This window comes from Meleagris gallopavo, chromosome 3 (genome assembly GCF_905368555.1).
Source record: "Meleagris gallopavo chromosome 3, MGAL_WU_HG_1.1, whole genome shotgun sequence".
Classification (NCBI taxonomy): Eukaryota; Metazoa; Chordata; class Aves; order Galliformes; family Phasianidae; genus Meleagris; species Meleagris gallopavo.
In genome coordinates this window covers 52,399,404-52,421,042 of record NC_139406.1, presented here as the reverse complement: position 1 = coordinate 52,421,042, position 21,639 = coordinate 52,399,404, and the positions used below count along the sequence as shown (strand labels likewise).

Genomic DNA, 21,639 nt, shown 5'->3' with positions numbered 1-21,639 from the left:
CAAAAAGGCACTAAGATACCTGCAGTAGTAACTTACTTAAAACAGTGATTTATTGAGCTCATTCCACAGCTACAGAATGAGTCCCACTAAACTGTTCTGCCTACTTTTTAAAATAGAAGGTGAGTACTTGCAAAAACTTATGTTATGAATGAAACAAATTATGAAACAGAATAAAATGCATTAAGCACTACTGCTGTAAGGGTGAACCTGCACAGCATTGTTACATCAAACTGCTGAAAAACATCCGCAGGCTTTAGGTATTAAAAATTGTCAAAAAAGACAGAGGAAGTGACTGAGCACCACTAAATGAATACAAAATTCTCAATCTGTAGAAATAAACTGGTTCTTTCTGTGTTATCATTGTCAGAGAAGAAGAGATGCTCATCTAACAACTTGTCAGAACTTCTTTTTTTCTCCTAGCTCTCTTATGTTTAAGTTAGGACATGAAATTCCACAAGACAACCAGATGCTGGTAAACTTCAGAAAAGCCCTTGCCTAAAAAATGAGTGTTACCAATTGATGTTATTGATATCAGAAATGTCAAGTTAATTTTAGGTATGCAACTTACTTTTAAGTCTAAACAACGTGCCATTGAGGCCCTTGCAACTTCATCTGTTATTACCAATTCTATGATTATCAAACTAATGGTCTAATTGAGATGTTTTTCCCACTTCAAATACCAAATTCCAAAGAGATTCTGTTTAGTCTTACCTATCTAGAATTTCTAAGTGAGAGAAAGGCCAAATGAAATGAAAGAAGCCAAAGCTGTCAGAATCCCAGTCCAGAAGAAAAATGGGCCATGGCCAAAGCAACCTCCTCCTCCCCTCCCCCCCAGTTACCTTGCTAGAAAGTACTGGCAGATACATGGTGACACGCAACATCACATGCTTCTCTGATACAGCAATGCCAACAGACATCCCAGCAGCTAGCAGATAACTGGGAACTTTAAGACATAAAATGAATCAACTTTTATCTAAATAAAAAACAAAACAAAACAAACAAAAAAAAAACAACAATTGAAGAATTGAAATATCTGAGTCTGGAATTTGTTCAGTTAGAATTGATGAAACTAAAAGAAAAAAATAACTAGGTTATCAATTACTGAAGGACACAGTTACACTTAAGCAATGATTGTGGTAGAGCCTCATCATATATAAAGAAGTTTCACATCAGAAATGCGGGAAGTTATGTGGGACAAGAAGATTGACTATGATTTAATAGATTCTGTAGACATTTCAAAAAAGAAACTCATCAATTATAGTGAACTACACACAGTTCGGTATGTTTCTCAGGCTGCTAAAAGTCAATTGAAATGCAGTAGAACTTTGACCTTCAAATTATTGATATACACTTTGATTAAGGTTCTTTTCCCTCTCTAGACATCATGTTATACAAAGAACTAACAGGATAAAGCAATATAAATGCTGATCAGGATGACTGCTTTACCAAACTCATAGCTCCATCTATGCACAACCAAGGTCACAACAAGAAAGAGAAAAAAATACTTTCTACATTAAGTTCTCCAAATCACCTACAAAACCAACACACTCTCCTATCAAGGAACACTTTTGAAATCATAGATAAAGCAACATTCTCTGAACATCTCAGTTAAATGATCCCCTGTAGGATGTGACTGTCACCCACAGGATAAGGTCAAGTGGGATGGGGCTTTGAGCAACTTGATCTAGAGAAATACGGCCCTGCCCAAGGCAGAAGGGTTGTACCAGAAAACCTGTAAAGATCCCTTCCAACTCACCACATTCTATCATTCTATAATAACGATCTCTGAAGTTGAGTCTCTACAAGCAGCAAGAAGATATTCATCATCACAGACTCAACTAAACCAATCCATGCACTTAGGAGAGCCAGTTTTAAAACACAGTATATAATTTCTGCCTTTAAATAATTTTTTATGCTCCAAACTCATGAAGAGTCACCTAGAAAATGTCCTGAAATGTTTTCTACAGAGAACTTTAGCACAGTTCTCTTAATGAGTTAGTGAATACCCCAGTGCTTTAAAGCACCAGCTGAACCAGTGCTTGCTGGTAAGGGCAAAGGTTGTCAGGCAAACTAAACGCTGCACTACAAAACAAGTCTGCCTCAGACAGCTGAGGTACAAGATGCCACACTGGACAAATAGTCAGAGCCAAAATGTTAAAAACCAAATCTAAATGTTCCACCAATACTGAGGGAAGCTACAAAGACTTTGTTTTGCTGTGTCAAGCCATTAAAGAGAGCTGAAACTCTCAACATTCAAAGAATGAAAACAGAAAACATCAGATTACCCCGGTTTCTTGTTCCAGGGCAAGAAGCACCAGAACTTGCTCACACCAGAGTCAGCGCTGCTGCCATAGATTTCTCCAACAGTAATCACTGTCCTCAACCTCAATCAGCAGACTTAGACTGAAGAAGATAAGGAGGCATTCATTGCCAGCTGGCTTACTAGTTCTATCCTGATATTCATGATATCTGTGGTAAAGTGTTATAGTCATAACTGGACATAACTGGGGACTAGTTTGCTTAAGCCATGATATTCAGAGACACGGGTCATCCCTCCAAGCTTACCTTAGCTGCAGGTTTAGATTGTATATAATGAAATGTTTTACCTTAGGGGTGGTGAGGCAATGGTATAGGCTGCCCAGAGATGTGGTGGATGTCCCATCCTTGGAGACACTCAAAGCCAGGCTGGATGGAGTTCTGAGCACCCTGATGTACCTGTAGACGTCCCTGCTCATTGCAAGGGACTTGGACTAGCTGATCTTTAAGGATCCCTTCCAACTCAAATGATTCTATGATTCCAGTTTTAGGTTAAACTGATCAAATGGAATTTGGAAACTGATGGAATAATGAAAAGAAAAAAAAAAAAAGACCTGTTATTCCAACAGAAGCATGCGATATCACAGCAAAATATTGGTGGTTTTTCTACAAACAAAGCTGGAAGTCACTGGGAACATTCACTGTATCAGTGAGCATTAAACCATAGTTTATAGTTATAAACTGATAACACTATCTCACTGTTGAGGAATCCTCATATTTAGGTTCCTTTCTAAGGGTTTTCTCCTATTTTAACCTGGTTGGTACAAGTATTGTGACTTTACTCTGAACAGGTCCCATTCTTGGACTGGGTTCCTGCTTTCCAAAAGGTTTTTGTGCTGCCAAGGGCTGGAATCTTTGTTCCTCCCAATTTGCCCTAGAAGTATGCAGAAGAGCTAAAACATTATATTTGGAGGACTTTTTAGATCAACTTTTGAAATAAAAAATATTGAAATATTACATAAATAATATATTTCACACTAGCAAAAAAAAACACAACCACAAAAGGTAAAGAAAGAGATGCAGATCCGACCTTGTCTAACAAGTGCAAAAATTACTTTGAATAAAACTAACTGGATAAAACCCTAGAGCAAACCAAAATAAAATACAGCTCTTCAAAAAAGCATCGATTGGGGATCAAAGGGAAAGGCCATCAAAACTTTCCAAGCTACAATGTTTCTGCATGTCTGAAAAAGAATTAAATCAGAACAAATATGGAAAATAATAGCAAGTCTGTGTGAAGCCAACAACAAAGAAATCCTTAATACTGTAAAATCAAGTCACGTCAAATCTCCTATTTTTAGAGATACATGAAGCTCCTTTCTCAATGCTTTAAAATGTATTTATAGTAACAAAAACGAAGACTTAAGATAAAAGTCAAAGGGATTATCATCAATGGTCTAGCTACACAGACCTTTTTTTTTTTTTTGTTTCAGCTGCAGTCTTCAAATATGAAGACATAATGCTAAAATAGTTTCATAGCATTATACGATCTATTTCAACTCCACTATCTTAGCAGAGCAGATGAAGCTCAATTAGCTTTTGGACAGCCAGTCGCATTGAACAGTAACACATAAGCTAACAATTCCAGTGGGCTTTTGTTGTTTTTTCATGCCTTTTTTTGTATGTTTTGTTTTCCCCAGAATCCATTTCTTAATTAATTAGCATAATTTTCCTAAAGTTTACACCAGCAACAGAACAACTGTTAATTAAAAGCTGGATCCTGTCAGGAGACTACTACAGAAAATTCAAGAATTAAGGCATGAATATTATTCACCCAACATCCACACATCAGCTGAACAATGAGAGTGCTCTATAGCATCAATAAAGTACGTACAAGCTCACGTAACATAAAAAAACCTTTCTTTCAGAACAAAATTTAGAAAAGAGAAAGCAAAAATACTGGAGAAGAAATGGAGCAACCAAGACCTGAATAACCCAACAAATGCTACAGTTCTCATTGTTTGGTTTTTCTTCTGTGTTATTGTTAAATAGTGGTTGTAACTCAGGTGTAGGGTTTCAAAATGCCATGTATAGGAAAGACAAGAAAGCAATAATAAGGACAAGCTATGCATAAAACAAATCCTTTTTAAATGTTACCATAAAATGTTACTACCACCCTTTGTAGACATCCTACACTTCAAACATATGTTGAGCTCCGCATTCACGAGGCAGGCAGCCTGAACTCGTTTTGTTCAGGCTTCTGCTTTTCTAGATTACAGTACCAAGGCAGGTCCAGCAGTCAAAACCGATGATACAAGTTGAGTTATTGCTACACAGTATCCCTGGACACACTTTGTTCTCAGCAATTTTCATATTTGTTACACTGTGTCTTATGGCTAGGTAAAACTTTTGAGAGACAATTCAGTATCTGAAATCTTTCAGAACGCTCAGAATTCTTGTGAGCTTAAGAACAGCTAAAATTAAACAGAATTAAATTGAACTCGTCAAGTGCATGGTGCTGTTCAGTTTTTGTGAGATCCATGTATGACTAGAAAATAACAACAGCTTAATCACACGGGGATCAACAGAAAGACAGAAGAAGTATGTCCTCCTCCCTTTAAAAGTTTTCTTTCGGTCTTGTTCTTTTAAGTGTAGCATCATAGTCTACCTGACACAAAAAGCAACAAAACTAACTAACTACCAAAATAAATAAATGGAGTGGAGATAACGCCCAGGTTGTGCACAAACATTGCTGAGCTTTCTACAAGTACCCGAGAGTTGACATATTGGGTCTACAACAAAGCTTTGCCCTTCGGCAGGTTGCAAAGACAGGTTGCAATTTTGTCCATAGAAATGCATGTAGTACAAAACGGGTTCTGTAACACGAACTGTCAGTGGTATGCCACCATTCCACTGATCCTGCACATGCGTTCATTTCTCTGGAATGCTTGTAAGCTGGGTTATGCTTGCCCTAAGATAAGCAGACTTGCATGAAAAAAAAAAAAAAAAAAAAACAAAAAAAAACCAACACACAGAGTGTCACACAGAAAGGTTCAGCTCTCTGCAGGAGGCTTCTTCCACAAAACGCAAGCTCCAATACAGTGCATTCCAACGGCTCCTGTTTTACTGCTTATATCACAAACATGGTATTTACAACAAGAGCTGAATATAATGGGAGTCCCCTCCTGCTTCAGTTAAAAAAAAAAAATAAAAAATCAAGCATCTTGAAAAAAGCACTGCATTGCAGAAACTTGAGTTTTCAAAGACTTTTTAATCAAATAGAAGAAATAGAAATGCAACGCTGCCTGCCATTGTGGAGCCTCAACACTTAGGCTTACACATTACAATGTATTTTAAGACTGTCATGTAATATATTTTTCCGAAGCACCTCTCTTTCTTTCATTGTGAATGGGGGAAATGGAGAGCTGTGTAATGATTTCAGGCTTGAGTCCAGTTTTTGTACTCCTTTTTATCCATGACAACTATTACATGGTGAATTATGAGTTTCAATATAGATTGAATAGAGACATGACCATATCCATTTCTTTCATAATTACTGTGAGAGAAATAGTAATAGAGAGTGAATGAGGCAAAAAAGTGTAGCCACAGAAGGAAGACAGTTTTATGACTAAGAGGCAGGACTACTACAGAGACACTGTTGGTATGATAACTGCCTCTCCCACTGATTTCCTGTGCAGCTTCGAGTAAGGTACTTCATCTTTCCATGCCTCAACTCTGCCTGGCTAGAGCAGAAGTCAAAATACTTGACTTTATAGGGATGCCACAGAAGCATTTGCGTTTGGGAAGCTACTGGACGTTGCTAACAATAGCTACATGTGGGTGCCTGAAACATAGGAGAAAAATATATTTTAGCATTGATTTTGAAAGGTTTACAGAAGATGAAGCACCTCACATCAAACAAATTAAATACAATGAACAAAATCAGCAGTTCTTGTGGGTGTATCTGAAGTACTAGGAAACTGTGCAAGTACATCATTTTAAGTCCAGACTGTAATAGATGGACATGCACAACAGAGCAAAAAAGCAATGCCAGCAGTTTTACCTTTCTCCTTTTATATGTTTGAGTACTTTGTTTTGAAAGCTGAATATTGGAATAACGTTACAGGTTTCTATAGAAAATACGACACACAAACTTCCATACATTTGCTCTGTATTAATTCAATCTCTTGTTTCTAGAAATAATTCGGTACTACTCAATTTTACATCATATTGATCTAGGTAACTCATGAGTCATTTTCTGTGAGCAAGTATCAATCACTTCATTGTTTACTTGCTGTTGGAAAGAAATTGATTTAATCAAACCATGTAGTAATACATTATTGATGCACCCCAAGAAAACGAAGTCGTAATGAACCATCAGGGTCCTAACATAAAACACTGTAAGGAGTGGTAATTTTAGCTTCAGTCTTTCATTGTGATTTGTAGAGGCACGTCACTGTACTGCCAAAGCTCTGTGCAGGACGACGGCCAGTCTGAGCAGCGCTATGCATTGCTCACGTAACAGACTTGGGACAAGTTTTCTGTAACACAGCAACCCCCAGGAGCCTAGACAAAACCACACAGAGGATCTCATACACCTCTACCACTTACACACATACTCATTTTTACTAGATTTTAGCAAATAATGACCCTTCAGGGGGAGTGTTAGGTGATAGGATAGCATGAAAACAGGAGAGAGTCTTAAGTCCTCCTCCTCCTCAGCGCAGGCTCAGCCTTTGTTCTCCAGAGGCTCTTAAACTTTTCCACATACTGGACCACATGGGAATAGCAATTTTAATAAATACACATTAAAATTCCTTTATGTACATTTGTCAAACAAAAGACAGCTTACAGTAGCGACTGCAGCCGCCACTTGAAAAAGGAAAGTTAGAAAAGCGTTTGGTGGAATTTACAGACTTTCAAATGCAAGCTGCCTGTTTAAAGCTTGAAAAAACAAGCATTATAGCAACACCCACTGCTACCACTACTTAGCAAATAGTGTTTTACCGTGGTTAAACTTTTCTTACAAATCTGAGAAACTAGGCAAAGATGACAACATACCAGAACACGTTTGCTGAAGCTGAGATACTACAAAGTGTTGTAGAATGCAGAATGAATCACAGTAGAGTTTAGCACTGACCAAGCACACAAGAACACCTATGTACAGCTCGCAGAGACATCTATAGGTAGGGACTGTCTAACACCTCATAATTATTTATGTAGGAGAGGAAGGCTGAACTTCCTACGTAGGAATTCATACAAGGCGGAAAACATTTTTACAAGGAATGACTCGGTGAGTGTAACTAATAGAAATATGACATCAATATCCACTGTCAAAAATAGATGCACCATAACCACAGAGACATTACTTAGGGAATTATATCAGAGATAGACAAAACACAAAGTTGACATGGATACGAAAAAAAGGAGAGAAAAAATAAAAAAAAGAAAAAAAGCAAAATAACCAGCGATGTATCTTCCCTGCTTTGTCATCTTTCTAGGCACTGAATTGAAACTCAGTCAGATACAAGTTTGCAGAAGACACACACAGAAACACGTACAACCACACATGCTGTACTGTGCATAGACTGTTGTAAAATTCCTAGAACGGAGAGAACCCATACACGCTCGGAAACTGAAAACAACATCAACAGTGTATTTGATTACACTTAGCAAACAGTAATACAGAACCGTGAAAACAGATACAGTAGGTAAGAGGAGACGGTTTCCTAATGAAGTGGGAATTGAGCAGTTCTCTAGAGCGCCCGTGGGTTTGATTGCCCTGGATATTTCCAGGCTCAGTTGAGAAAGTAGAGAGGGTGGAGGGAAACCGGGATGAGAGTTCTCTGTCATGTCCTTGCCCCTCACCCCTGCCCTCCTGCTCACGCTAACGGGATGAGGAAGCAATTCCCAGATATTTCACTTTTCTCTGCAATTAAACGGAAGGATATTCCTGGGATATCTGATGCGCGAACTCAGAGAGACAAAAACAACCCCTGGATATTTACACATACACGCAGACGCGAAAGAAGAAAAGAATAGGCATTTCCTCACGCGCACATTGCCGAAGGGACGCGGCTATTTCTCCTCTCCAGCCGGGGACAGGAGGAGAGCAGAGGGCCGGGCGGGCTCAGCCTCGCACAGCCCGGCAGGAGCCGCGCACCCGCTGCCGTCCGCCTCCGCACGAGCAATGCTTCCCTCGAGCCCTCGCAGCCCCACCGGCAGCCCCGCGGCCGAACACACCGCCTCACGTCCGCACACTCCCTCGCACGCACTCCCCGTCCCTCGCACTCACTTGCACACCCACTCCTCTACACGCTCACACACTTTCGCACACTCGCTTCGTGCACTCACACACTCCCTCACACCTTCGCGCACTCCCTCACAACACACACACACACACGCTCCGTTACACACTTCCTCCCTCGCACACACCCTCACTCCCCGACTCTCCCTCACTTACACACTCCTTCGCACACTCACACACAGCCTCACGCACTCCTTCGCGCACTTCCTCACACCTTCTCGCACTCCCTCACACACTCACACTCACACACACACTCCCTTGCACACTTCCTCCGTCGCACAGGCACTGCCGCCCTCTCGCGCTCCCTCCCACGCCCCAACGGCCGCCAACAAAGCGGCGGCGGGACGCGGGCGGCGCGCACACAAGACGCGCACACACAATGCTGCGCGGCACCTACCAGGCGGGCAGCCTCGGCCCAGGTGCGGTCCTTCTTCTTCCTCTTGTCTTTCATGTTTGCATCTCATTGAGGTGGTTCGGTGGGGGGCGGGGGCGGGGGGAGGGCGGACCGGAGGGACGGGAGGAGGGGGGGGGGCCCGGAGGGGTTCCGCACGGACAATGATACGTTGACACCGAACGCCGGAGCCCCCGGGGCGGGAGGGGCGGGGGCGGAGGAGGAGGAGGCGGAGGCGGGGGAGGAGGGGGGCCGGGCCGGCTCGGCTCCCCGCCGCGGCGGCTCAGCTGACAGCTTGAGGGATGCTCCGCTACGCTCACAACAATGCACTATGACGTCACGCGGGGGAATGGCGCCCGCACCAAACGTCCCCCCGCCGCCGGCGGCCGCCCTCGCGAGGAGGCCGCCCGAGAGCGGAGCGCGCCCGCCGCCAAGCCTCGCGAGAGCGGCCGCGGCACCTCTCTCCCCCCTGGGCCGGGGGCGGCGGGGAGGGGGCCGAACTACAACTCCCGTGGTGCCGCGCGGCGGGCGGACGGGGCGTCTCCCCAGGGACGCGAAGGGCGCTGCCGGGGCGGGGTCGCCGGGGTCGCTCGGTACCCGTTGGCGCCATCCCGCGCCCTGCGTTGCGGTTCTTCTCGGGGGCCCCTTCCCCCGCCCGCCCGCGGGGCGCCACTCGCGGCGCTCGCAGCCCAGCCGAAAAACGGCGCCCGGCCCTTCCCCGCTGCGCGATCTCCTCGCTGGCGCCTACTCACGGCTCGGGGCTCGGCGGTGGGTCCGGGCGTTCCGGGCGGGCGGCTGCCCCGGGCTGCTGGTGCCTGCGAGGCTCTCGCCTGCGTCCTCCCGGTTCCTCTAACCGTGTCGAAATTGGGCAGCGGGAGCCCCCGCCGAGGAGGTGTGGGTTCAGGAGGAGCCGGTGGCTGCGGGGCTCCTGTCAGAGCAGGGAGAAACCCTCCGTTCTGTTGCAGGATAAACAAAGGAGTTGGTGAAAGCTGGGTTGGTAAAAGCCTGAAGGATGTTCTCCTTTATTGGATGATTTAGGATTAAGATGCCCACAGCGTGGAAAGCTGTGGATTTAACACACCTTCCTGAGTTACAGGATATTACGGTGGGGGCTTCTCCCCTATCTCCTCCCCTCCCCCGGCTGTTAAACTATTGGGGGAATACTGTTGAAACATTTTGGTGTTTTTTACTTAGGAATGAAATGTCAAAAAATTTCAAAATTTCAAATTCTTTAGGCTTTGTGTGTCCATCTGGTCAATGCCTGCGCGCTCCTTCATCCCTCCCCAGCAGCACTGCTGGCCTGTTGGCATCCATAGCAGTAAAACTAATTTCCCATCCAATGCATAATTCACTGGAAAAACAATCAAACAAATCAGTCCAAAGGAGCACAACACTAAGGCTGTCTTACCTAGAGAAAGACAGGGCAGCCCTAGAGGAAGCAGCAGTGGCTGCCTGATTGCCCTTGGAGGGCTCTGGCATTGCGTGGAGCTCCAATCTCACGCTCGTCCTATTCTTTTTCCCTGTCTTTTACAGCTGGATGTGACCTGTGAAAGGTAGTTCATCGCCACAGGACCTTCCCAGATTTCATAACTCATTTTCACACCCAAATGAAAATAATTAATGAAACAAAATTCTATTAAAACAGTTGCATCTAGATCTAGTTTTGACTCCAGGCTGTCCAGAATCAGAAGTTTGGAATTGCCTCAGAAGTGTTTGAAAGAAAAATGTTGAAGCTGGACTGCTTCAGGCTTGAGTTTGCTTGTGTAACATTTAAAATCATTCAGCTGTAGGAACAGCTCTGTATTCCTTAACTTTGTTATTTACTGAGTATTTTTTGTCACCTTAGTAACGTCTAGAAAGGAAATGCTCACTATTAGTATAACTTCTTTGTCAATGCTTTGCTTCTTTGTTTTCTGCCTTTTATGTCTCTGCCCTACTTTTTTTTTTTTTTTTTCCTTCCTTTTGCATTTCCTCGCTGTTAGTAATTTCCTATTCCTTTATAACATGGGCTTCATTCACATCTCCCCCCGTGCTAACGCCTAAGTTTTTAGTTGTTAACTACTTCAATAAAGCTGCCTTTGAAATACTGTCACTGTTCTCAGTGTTGAAACTAGAACAAAACTAAAACAGCACAGTGAGGTTGATCAGTCACCCTCATTATACGTGCTAAAATAAACATTTCTGTTAGTTTCCTGCCCATTTGCAGATAGGTGATGATCTGTTTGTTGGTCTGGTTGCTTCACATACATAACATGAACTGAATTTCCCATTTCTGAAGAGAGCTTTGGGCTTGCAACACTGGTATAGGGCAGAGGAGGATATTTCTTGAGTAAGGAGAAGTTTAGGGACCCTTTAAATCTTAAAGGTTTTTGGTGGTTTGATTGGTTTGTGCTTTTGTCTGCTGTAACCAGGACCACACTTTCTGGTATTTCTGTGGATACATGTAATAGTTGTTATAGTATTGCATCCTTTCTATTGAGCTACTGCAGAAATGGGACCAGTTTCTGAGCTGCCATTGAATTCATCTGCATCATTCCTACAAAGTCTAGGTACTCCTTAGTTCCTTTGGTTGTTCAAATGTAAATTGTTGGAAATCATATATTTAGTGTCCCTGACCTTGCTGGAGAAAGAAACCATTTATACTGTATAATGTGTCTGAGCAGAGAGCTAGTGTACATTCTGCATACTTTTCCTCATGGTAAAAAAGAAAATGAATCCATGCCACTGCAATGAAAGAATTCTTTCTGCAATACACGCTGTAGCTGAATTTTATAAACACTGCCAGCATACTAGAAACCAAAAGAATCAACAGCACCGTGCGCTGCTGCTTTGAGGGTGTGAAAAATCATGTCTAAGACTTGAAGCACAGCAGAAAAAGGTCAAATTGAGATTACAGAAGAAAGCATTTCCTATTGATTATAAATAGTATTTACTGCTTGAATTAGATCTGACACTAAAGGAGATTGTAACCATTGCTCTAACTGAACTGACAATCACAAAATCAAGAGTGAGAAGTGGTGAACAGCATTCAAACTGCAGCCACTGGAACTATGGCTTAAAACTCAGCGTACGTAGGGCATATCTCAGAGCCATGAGCTCGGGGAATTGTATGTGTGCTTGTATGTATGACAAGTGTAACTCTATATAAATATTGAAGAAAGATGTTAGATTCAAATATACCATTAAATTCTACGTAAGCAGTATTTATGTGAAATTACAGTGCCAGATGTTACTGTACTGACTGTGGATAGAAGCAGTTATTTATTATGAATGCATTTGTGTGTGGTTACCTTTTCTTTCAGGATAATGTAGACAGGCTACTAAAATAATACTGGACGCTGGCTTCTGCATTTCAGTATTCAGTGAATGCATTTCCCTATAATGCTATAGAAGTTCAGCATTTGACACATCTAGTAAAGGTACCTGAAGAACAACATTGTTGTTTCCTGCATGTGAAAATGACTTTTGATACATATTGCTGAATTCTTTATTGTGTGCAATAATACTCCTTCCAAGTAGAAATCTGTAAACTGCAATAAGTACACACATTCATATTGGCTGCAATGCTTCAGTGCAACCAAACATTTCTGCAACACAAATTCCAGTTTCAGCTGTTACAAAAGAAATAGTATCAACTATTACATGGAAATACTAGATGTGCAGAAGGGTTTATTCACAGCATGAAAATTCAATCTAATGTGCCACTATTACAATGGAAATTATATTTTCTACAATTGAATGAGAGATGCTGAGTCACAAGAAAATTAAAAAAATAGCCCGGAATGGTACTAATGAAGATACTGCATTTTCTGAATTAATTTCAGTGCAGTAGTGACAAAAATCAAACTGAAGTACTTGTTTTTGTATGAAACTAAGGAAGCCAAAAAAAGCCATTGTGGTGGACAGTTAGCCATTTACAAATAGTGCTGTATTTTCTGCAGAGTATGTTTTCTACTCCTGATTTAAAGAACACATATTACCAAGCATCCAGAATGCATGAGATTCGCACTGTTTCTTACACGTAATGGACTTTTCTCTTTTGTTCATATGCCATATGGCCCAGAATCAACATTCAGAGTTTTTCAAATATGCTAATAATTCTTAATAACAAGCTTGGAATCTAGTATTATCTGGATAATATTACTGTATTTGGACAGACTCCGTAAGCTCATGAAAAAAACCACCCTACAGGCTGTACTTCAACATGTCAATACAGGAGGGGCTGAAGCTGAATTCTGCTGAATGGTAAATGAGGTACACCAAGTAGTCTTTTCTTGGGCACAGCATTTTTTCCATAGCTCCTGAAAGAGGTCATAGAACACATGGAAGAGCTCACCTTTCTTTGAAAAGAATAAAAAATAATTTTAAAAGAGACAAGCATATTTTTCAGGTTTAAAATCAAGATATACTTGTCTGTTCCTGACCATTGAATGGTTGTAGAACTGCTAAGAATTGTAAGTCATAAACCCCCAGCTTTACCCTATATCTCATTGTAGCTGATTGTCTACCAGTGAAAGCTTTGGCTGTAAGTAGCCAGTAGTTCTGCTGCTCACTTCAGTGTTTTTTTTTTTCAACTGTGTACAATTGTCATTTCTTTTGTCTTCAACCAGGAATGGCCAACTATTGTGAAGTTTCTTTTGCACCCTTCTAGCCCTCCAGAGGCCAGATAAAGGGTTAGGCTTCTTTTTGTAGCATTGCAGCTGAACTAACAAACCCACTTATAGCTAACCAGGGATTTGCTTTGCCATCCCACCAAATTCAAGGTGGTACAGTGTGGACAGCCCACCAACCAGCCAGACTGGAATTAGATTAATTTCTTTTTCCAGGCAGCACAACCCTGGGCCATGCTGCCACCATTTTTTCATACTATGAATATGGGATCGCTTTTATTCACATCCACAGGGACAATTTCTATGAGAAGTCCATTGTATGTGAACCAAGAGCATTTACACTGTATCATAAAAGTGTGAGAAAGTAAACATTTCTTTGTGCATGCACTACAGAAGAGAACTCGCGTGTGAGGCACCACACTCAGGCTGTACCCAGATCACACCTCCCTGGAAGTTCTGTTAATGGCAGAAAGACTCAGAGGAGCAGGAACTGTCTGCAGATGGCTAGTAAGATTGCTTTCATTTCTGTGTAGTCAAATCAAAAACAGAGCAGCTGATAGTTTATCTCATCTGCTCTTTTTCAGATGCTTATCTAGTTGATTATATGGAAGTTGTTGCATGGATTATAAATATACTTGCTGCAATTATAGGAGAATTTAAAGCTCTTTGCTTGTAGTATCTGGTTCAGCAGAAATTACATATTTTCCTGTCTAGAAGGTGATCCAGGAATTCCAAATGCATGGATGCCATTCGAGTACCACATTTTAGCCTACAGAATGAATTTCATCCACAGGATAGACAGGTAGCAAAATGTTGCATCAAGTTATGTGGAATTTTAAGGAATTATGAAGATGTGAGGAATTAGAGGCAAAATTGATATGCTATTTTGTATTTTATTTTCTCATGATGAGTCTCAGAGGATTGTCAGAACAAGCAAAAAAGGATAGGACAAATGTTCACGGCCAGAGCAAAATTAGTGCAGTGTCCCTAAAACCACTCACCAGAATGAAGGGAAGTGACTCATGCACTACTAGTACAACTCACCCAGTTCTTTTTTTTCTCCTTGAATGACTGACTTCAGAGCCCATTTGTGCAGTTGCTCTAGTTGTCTAGCTATCTGTCTGTGATAGGCAATATCATAAATGACCAAACACATTTATATCGTATGACATCTGCTGCTGTAATCATTTTCTGGTCTGTTTCTAGCCAAGAGTGAAAACTGTGAGAACTAGTACCAGTTACCTTATGATGTGCAATTTTTCCAACAAAGAAGAGTATGTATATGTATATATACATATATATAAGATCAGCATCACATTACCTATAAGCGAACAAAGAGACAGAATGTTCAGTAGAATTTTGGAAAAGGCTTTGAGACTTCACATCTAACTTGGAAGGAAGAGCTTGGAAAACCTTCTCAGTGGACTAATTATAAATTTGAGAAGTAACATACTGTGCAATCACAGAAACTAATGCCAGCAGAGCTACACATACAGAGTTAAACATTGCTAGGTTGAGGATCCCCAAACCTGACATAATAGCACAATCGCATAGAAACAAGCAGTCTAACAGAAACAGAAGAACTGAGTTCATTGTTGTCCAGCAGATCTGCAATTCAGATTTAGCTTTGTAAGTGCAAAACCTCAAAATCCTAGGGAAGGAGTAGTCTGTGTTTATGTCGTCTCACATGGAGAAAAGGACTATATCTGTAAGCTATCTTCTGGATCAGCACACACCTGCTTGCATCTGCTTGCCAAGGGCAAAAAAGAAATATTTGAATTGTTTTCTGGTAATAGGTTACTTTCCTGTGACTTCTCAATATAACAAAGCAAATGATACCAGATAGTCTGGTCAGCCTTCTGCTAGCTGCCACTGACTATCTGCACGTACCTGAAACTTTTAGATAATAACAGAGAATAGCACAAATATATATATAATAAATATATATATATTTCTGAAAAAGAAGGAAAATATGGTGATGCAGTATCGGTGATAAGCAGCAGAAGGCATTTCTCAAATGCACCGATGCAAAACAAAAAAAAAATCAGTCTGGGGGCATCTCATTGTGTGTTTTGTACGGACTCTTGCTGCAGATATAATGGATTTGCTGCTCCTTTATGGCTATGGGAACACCTTTCAGTTCTAGCACACCACATGTGATACTCTGGTTAATAAACAATTCCAGTTTAGGTGTATTGGATTAGATTTTGCCATTTGACTCCTTTTCTCCTCAGTTTAACAGGTGCTATGAATGCTTGAAACAGCTCTGATGATTGCAGGAGCCCCTGCTTGGGCAAATATCTGCACAATCAGTGACATATTATGTAATCACTTCCATTGGCTATGTAAATCTAAAAATTGTAAAAAAGAAATGAAAATTGAACAAAGTACCTCTTAAAATGAGAGTATTTTGTTACTATCGGTGAAAATTGATGTGTTGTAATCTGGGGCAGGGACCAATTTCTGGCAATGTTTCTGCAGTGTAGCTTCTACATCAGTCAGTGGTCTGTAGGCATCATAATGCTGATGATATAAATATTTAAGATAAAATTATGGACATATGACTTAAATACCCTTTAAAAACAGTTAAACAACATGTTACAAAATTGTACAAATAACACATAAGAAACCAAGAGCTTTAATTAAAAACAGACTAGTCAGAACAGTGAGGTTAAAAATCAGAGCGTTTGGTATTTGATTTCTTCAGTCTTCCTTCTGTTGCCTTTTTTTTTTGTTTTGTTTTGTGGGATTTCTCAGATAAATTTATGCCTGCAAAAGGACATCCTAAATTCTGTTCCTGTGAGCCATCCATTTCCTACAGCCCAGCCATTTAGCAATAGGTCACATATACTCAAACCTTTAAGAAATAAAGAAAGTTAGTACTTTACATCACCTTTTGCGTTTTGTACGAAAAAATTTCTCACTACAGCTAAGAATTAAAACTTTCATTTGTATTCTGTGCAGTTAACCATGCTCATTACAGGCTACAAAATGAAATATCAATACTCAACATATGACACATCATTATAGTTCAGTTGGCATGTCCAATGATATTTCCAGTGATACTTCTAAGTTTAAAAGTAAGCTTAAGCCTAAAGTCCTTACTATTCCTAGATCTAAACATTCTTCAATTTAAAATATGTGAGTAGCCTACTGAAATTCATGAGACTAGCTGTGTTGAGGAAATGCTTGCTAAAAGCAGGCTTCCAGCAGGGCAGCAGGTAATACAGCCACTGTAAAAATATTTGGTTGGATTGCCAAGGGCGCATGGAAGGGATGAATACATGTGATGTTTGGATTTGCTCTTTCTTTTTAAGTCATTAAAATTGGAAAGTGAGTGTAGTATGTTTCTAGTTTGCCTAGCAGATATAGGGATAATTAATTGGGATTTATTTTTGAATTTTTCTCCAGATATTTTTCGAGCATCCTTTTAAAAATGTGAGTTGGTAGTTAATCCTGGCTTAAGAAAGCTTATTTTAAATAAACATTTAACAATTAATTGGACACACACAGATGATTTTGCATATTCTTCCAGAAGAATTACAATGTGTGGTTGCTCACTGTCAGAACTGCAAGTTACCTACATAACTACATTGGGTTTTATATGGTCATTGTGAAGTTTATGAGTTGGAAATGCCTTGAGTAAATTATAGCAACTTATGGAAGGCTAACTTGGAAATTTTAAGGATTTGCGTGGCAGATGACCCCTCTTTTTAGAGGAGGGTTTTTAGGTTAGGGCTGGTACAGGAAGTAAAGGTTACAAGGCAGATTATAAGTGTAAAGGTTTGTGGACTGTAAGCTTTTTAGATCAATCACTTCAAATAGCTGGCTTATAAGTTATATTCAAAAATTATGATGGGAAAAGTCTGTAAGGAAGTTATTTTGGGAAATGAAAGAATCTAAAACATCTTACTAAAAGGAGAACATCACTTCTGATCAACTGCTTTTATAGCTGACTAGGTTGGTTCACTCAATTTGCATTTAAGAGACAAGTGAAATAATCTCATAATTTTCCGCATTCATTATTGTAGAATTTGGAAAAGATAAAGAAAAGTGTTATGCATAAGTACCTAAAATGGATGCAAAAGAATAAAATGCTGCACGGACAACATCTATCTTGACTTTTTCAAGGCCAGCCATCTATGTACATGTGGGAGAAGTAAATGAAAATAAGATTTTTTTACATGAAAAGGAGCAAATGCATTTCTTGATTTGATTTATAATATCTGAATTGGTTATTTATCAGAAAGAAAACATTCTAAGCAGGCTATTTTTTTCTGAGTATAAATTGAGTTCCATATTAGTAAGCACTATGGGAAGGAAAACAGCACTTTACCAATCCCCATATGAAGATATTTCAGATGGGTAAATTTGTTACCGCTCAGCAGCAAAAGGCACACTGTAAAACTTTCTCAAGCAAACCACTGCATATGCTGCCTAAATTCTTAAGACAGAAGTTTGCCATTGAGCAAGGGAGCAGCTCATAAGCTATACATCATTTACATGGCATGTGGCCTAGCACTATACGTTAACTACTTTGCAACAGAATCCTATAGCAAAAATACAAAGACGTGTTTTTAATCTACCACCTGATAGAGATTACTTCTGTTGTTCAGATGATCCCTGAGTAGTCCAAGCATGTACACTACAGCTGCATCCAGTCCCAGGCGCATGCAGCCTGTGATTCGATGTATCCTGGCAATTTCAAAGAAAATAATATCCATTTTACGTTTTCCAAATCAGGAGTAGTCTACAGTTACTAACAAGTATGCAATGCTGTCCCTTTAATTAAATAACTTTGTTTAAGACATATAAATATTTGCATGGGGAATTCATTTTATGCATTCATGAGATGATCATGAGGAAAAATTCTCATGCTTGCGGGCCAAAAAGGCTAAGATGCTTGAATTAGACTCAAGCAGAAATGCATTAATCCAGAGTCACAAACCTCAAAGCTGTTCAAGATTTTTCTTGTCTGGAAATGCATGGAGTTCCTGGGAGCCTGCCTGCTTTACTGCCAGTTCCATGTATGCTTGCTACCATATGGCTTCTGTGCATGCCTCCTGTGAGAGGCCAAGCAGGGTGCCTATAACTACCTTAAAGATAGCAAGCAGACCACAGTGGGAATCCTGGTTACGTTTAGTATATGAACAGTGGAAGAAAATGGTCTACTTGTAATCAAATCATTTAACAAAGTCCGCAGTACTCCATCTCTGCTTCTGAAAAATAGGCAGATATCCTCTTATGTCATTATAATGTTGTAGTTTTATTTTGCAAAGAGTGAATAAACTAGTTGGAATACACAGCTTTTCTTTGATTAGATCAAGTTTCATTCAAAATTGCTCTAGGTTTAGTCTTGTGGTTACCCATATGTTATTAAAGCATTTTTTTCTTTTGGCATTTCCTTTGCGGGGAAGAGACTTGAACAAGAGTTTCAAGTTCCAAAATAAATGAAAGATAGTTATTCTGGTCTAAACAAGAAAAACTGTGGTTGTCGTAGTCAGGATTGCAAACCAGATTTGGTTTAAGAAAATATCCCATCAAACCCCAGGAGGCATGGAGGAAGGCGAGCGTTCACATGGAGATGCTGCACCATCACAAATCCTATACTCAGATCTCCTCCCTCTCGGAGCCCCTGGCAGTCCAATACTTTTTCTCTAGCACAGTTCTCCATCTCTAACTGCAGATATTAATATTTCATTTCTTCCTCCGTTTGTCTTCCTTGCTTATTCAAATTGAAAGCTTGTCAGAACAGGGACTGAAAATCTCTTGGTATGTATACATCATGAAATAAAGTTGAAATCTGAGCTTGGTTTGGTCTCACAGGAGATCATATGAAATAATTTATATATAGATTTGTATATATATTAAAATAAATGGCAGTTATGTGATATTTGAAAAATACAATTTTCCCAGCGTAAAATTATTACCTCATCTTTTTTTTTTTTTTCCCCCATATAGACATCTAGAAAAAGCTGAATGTTAAGATGTGGCATGTGAATGGTCCACTGTCCCACTGACTGAGGGGGATAAAATGTCCACTGGCAACAACAATTTTCTGAATATTTTCAACAACTGGAACATCACAAAGACATAAACCAGCAATAATATTGTCACACTGCAAAACTGACTGACATTGGCACTTCTGTACGAAGAAATTTTCAGCACAGATGCAAACATCAGAATAAATTACTGCACTAATGGCAATGTACACTTTCTAATGAGAATTCTCTTTGTTTTTAAACAAGAAATACAAATTGTATGGCTGGATTTTTTCTTTCAAATAATTCAATTTACTGAAGAGTTCAGGAATCTGAAAACATCATCACAACCCTGTTAAGCTTCACAACTTCATTCAGAACTTCTCTGCTGTTACAGTTTTGGGACTGAAAGCCACAAAATGCTGTTCAATATAGCCAAAATGCTTACATTCAGATGGTCAGTTTTAACCTGAAGACAATTACTCTTCAAAAATGTATTTCTGGCTAAAATAGGAACTACTGAAATTCTACCACATATGAAGTCTAACTTTCCCTACCAGAAACTCTGCAGCCAACATGTGTTGCCTCCCTTATATACTATCGTACTTCAGCTTGCCAACACCACGCAAGCTGATTTCATTCACAAGTGGTGAATAGGTGTACATGATTTTTCTGTGATTCCAGTGAGAGGTACATGACAGTGTTCATGCTGTTCACTTTGTCTCCAAATAAACAGATGTAATTTTTCAATACAAAGAGTTATTTTTCATCACTAGTAAGAGGGAAAAGGTAAAACACCAGATTAAATATTTGTTTGTGATCCAAAAGATGGCATAAAATATACATACAATATGTAATATGTTGACTCTTTAAACTGTCATTGTTCCTTTTTTTTGGCTACATGTTATTCTTCTAAAATCCACATTCTTAATATTCTTTGAACACTAGCACTAGTGTTCTATCTTCTACACCTGGGGATTTCAGCTTTCAGAGTATTATTCCATCTGGAACTTATAAATTTTGACCTTTTATCCTAAAGGCCAGATTTCAATAGCTTTCTAGAGTTCTACAGTCCACATGGTGCATTTCTTCCATACTTCAACATCCTCAGTGTGTTCCATAATTGGTTGATTAAAAATGTAAAAAGTTTGAGATTCAGAACAGTTTGTATTTCATGCACCTATGATATTTATACTTCAAACAGTTCCCTGACATTTTATTTGGTTCTTCTTTCAAATAAATAATTCAGATAACGTATAACATTTTTGTAACTCAGGAATGAAAGTCAATGCTATTCATAGTGCTGTTGACATGTCGTCTAGTAATTTATAGAATAATTATGACCATATTTGGAGACGCCTATTCCTTACATTTCTGATCTGTCCTCCTCCCATACATCTTGACAATGTTGTTGTAATTCATGTATATTGTACAGACTGAATATATTTGAAGACAGACAATTCAATCCAGACAAATACATTAAAAATATAACACAGCTGTTTGGAGCTCTAGTTCTCCATGGGAATTTAACAGTAGACATTTTGTTAGCAATGAAGAAATCTGCAATTCTACCCTTTATTCCTAATCCAGGAGACCGTGAATGATCATTTGTACTGCATCGTTTTCTAAATCTCTTTAATCTCTGAAGAATTCAGTTGATATAAATATGAAGTGCTTTATTTCAAGAAGAGGATGGTAGATAGCATTATATGTACTTGAAAGTAGTTTCTCAACAGCCTAATTTAAACATCTAGCCTTACTTACTGCAGTTTTCTCAGATTTTAATTTTCTCAGTTAAAAGAACCACACAAATGTAGGAATTTATTTCCTTGTTAGTTTTTAATAATTCTTTTTAAGATTGTATGTTGCAAGAGTTTAAATCTTAAAAAACCCCGATGTCAAAAAGAGAGAGAACATTTCAAAGAGCAAAGAAGGACTCTGAAGTGATGTTGGTACAAATTAAAGAATGGGGATTTAAACTCGAAGAACTCAGTGGGAATTTTGCCATTGACTTCACAGGGCAAGGATTTTCCAGCCTTCCACCTTATCACCTTGGAATGTTGATTTTACACCTCTTGTTTAAATTAACATTTC

General features: G+C 39.7%; 1 protein-coding gene and 1 long non-coding RNA gene across 4 annotated transcripts in view; one reads left to right on the top strand and one right to left on the bottom strand.

The window, feature by feature from the left end:
• Window positions 1–8,448, bottom strand: part of LOC146544712 (uncharacterized) — a 42,151-nt gene extending 33,703 nt beyond the window's left edge. For all 3 annotated transcript variants that reach the window (XR_014882491.1, XR_014882493.1, XR_014882492.1), the window contains exon 1: window positions 8,311–8,448. This is a non-coding gene — a long non-coding RNA (uncharacterized LOC146544712). The remainder of the gene's footprint in view (window positions 1–8,310) is intronic.
• A 393-nt stretch (window positions 8,449–8,841) lies between these two features.
• Window positions 8,842–21,639, top strand: part of CCDC178 (coiled-coil domain containing 178) — a 183,717-nt gene continuing 170,919 nt past the window's right edge. The window contains exon 1 of the mRNA XM_085221020.1: window positions 8,842–8,982. The gene's annotated coding sequence lies outside the window, so the exon portion shown is untranslated. The remainder of the gene's footprint in view (window positions 8,983–21,639) is intronic.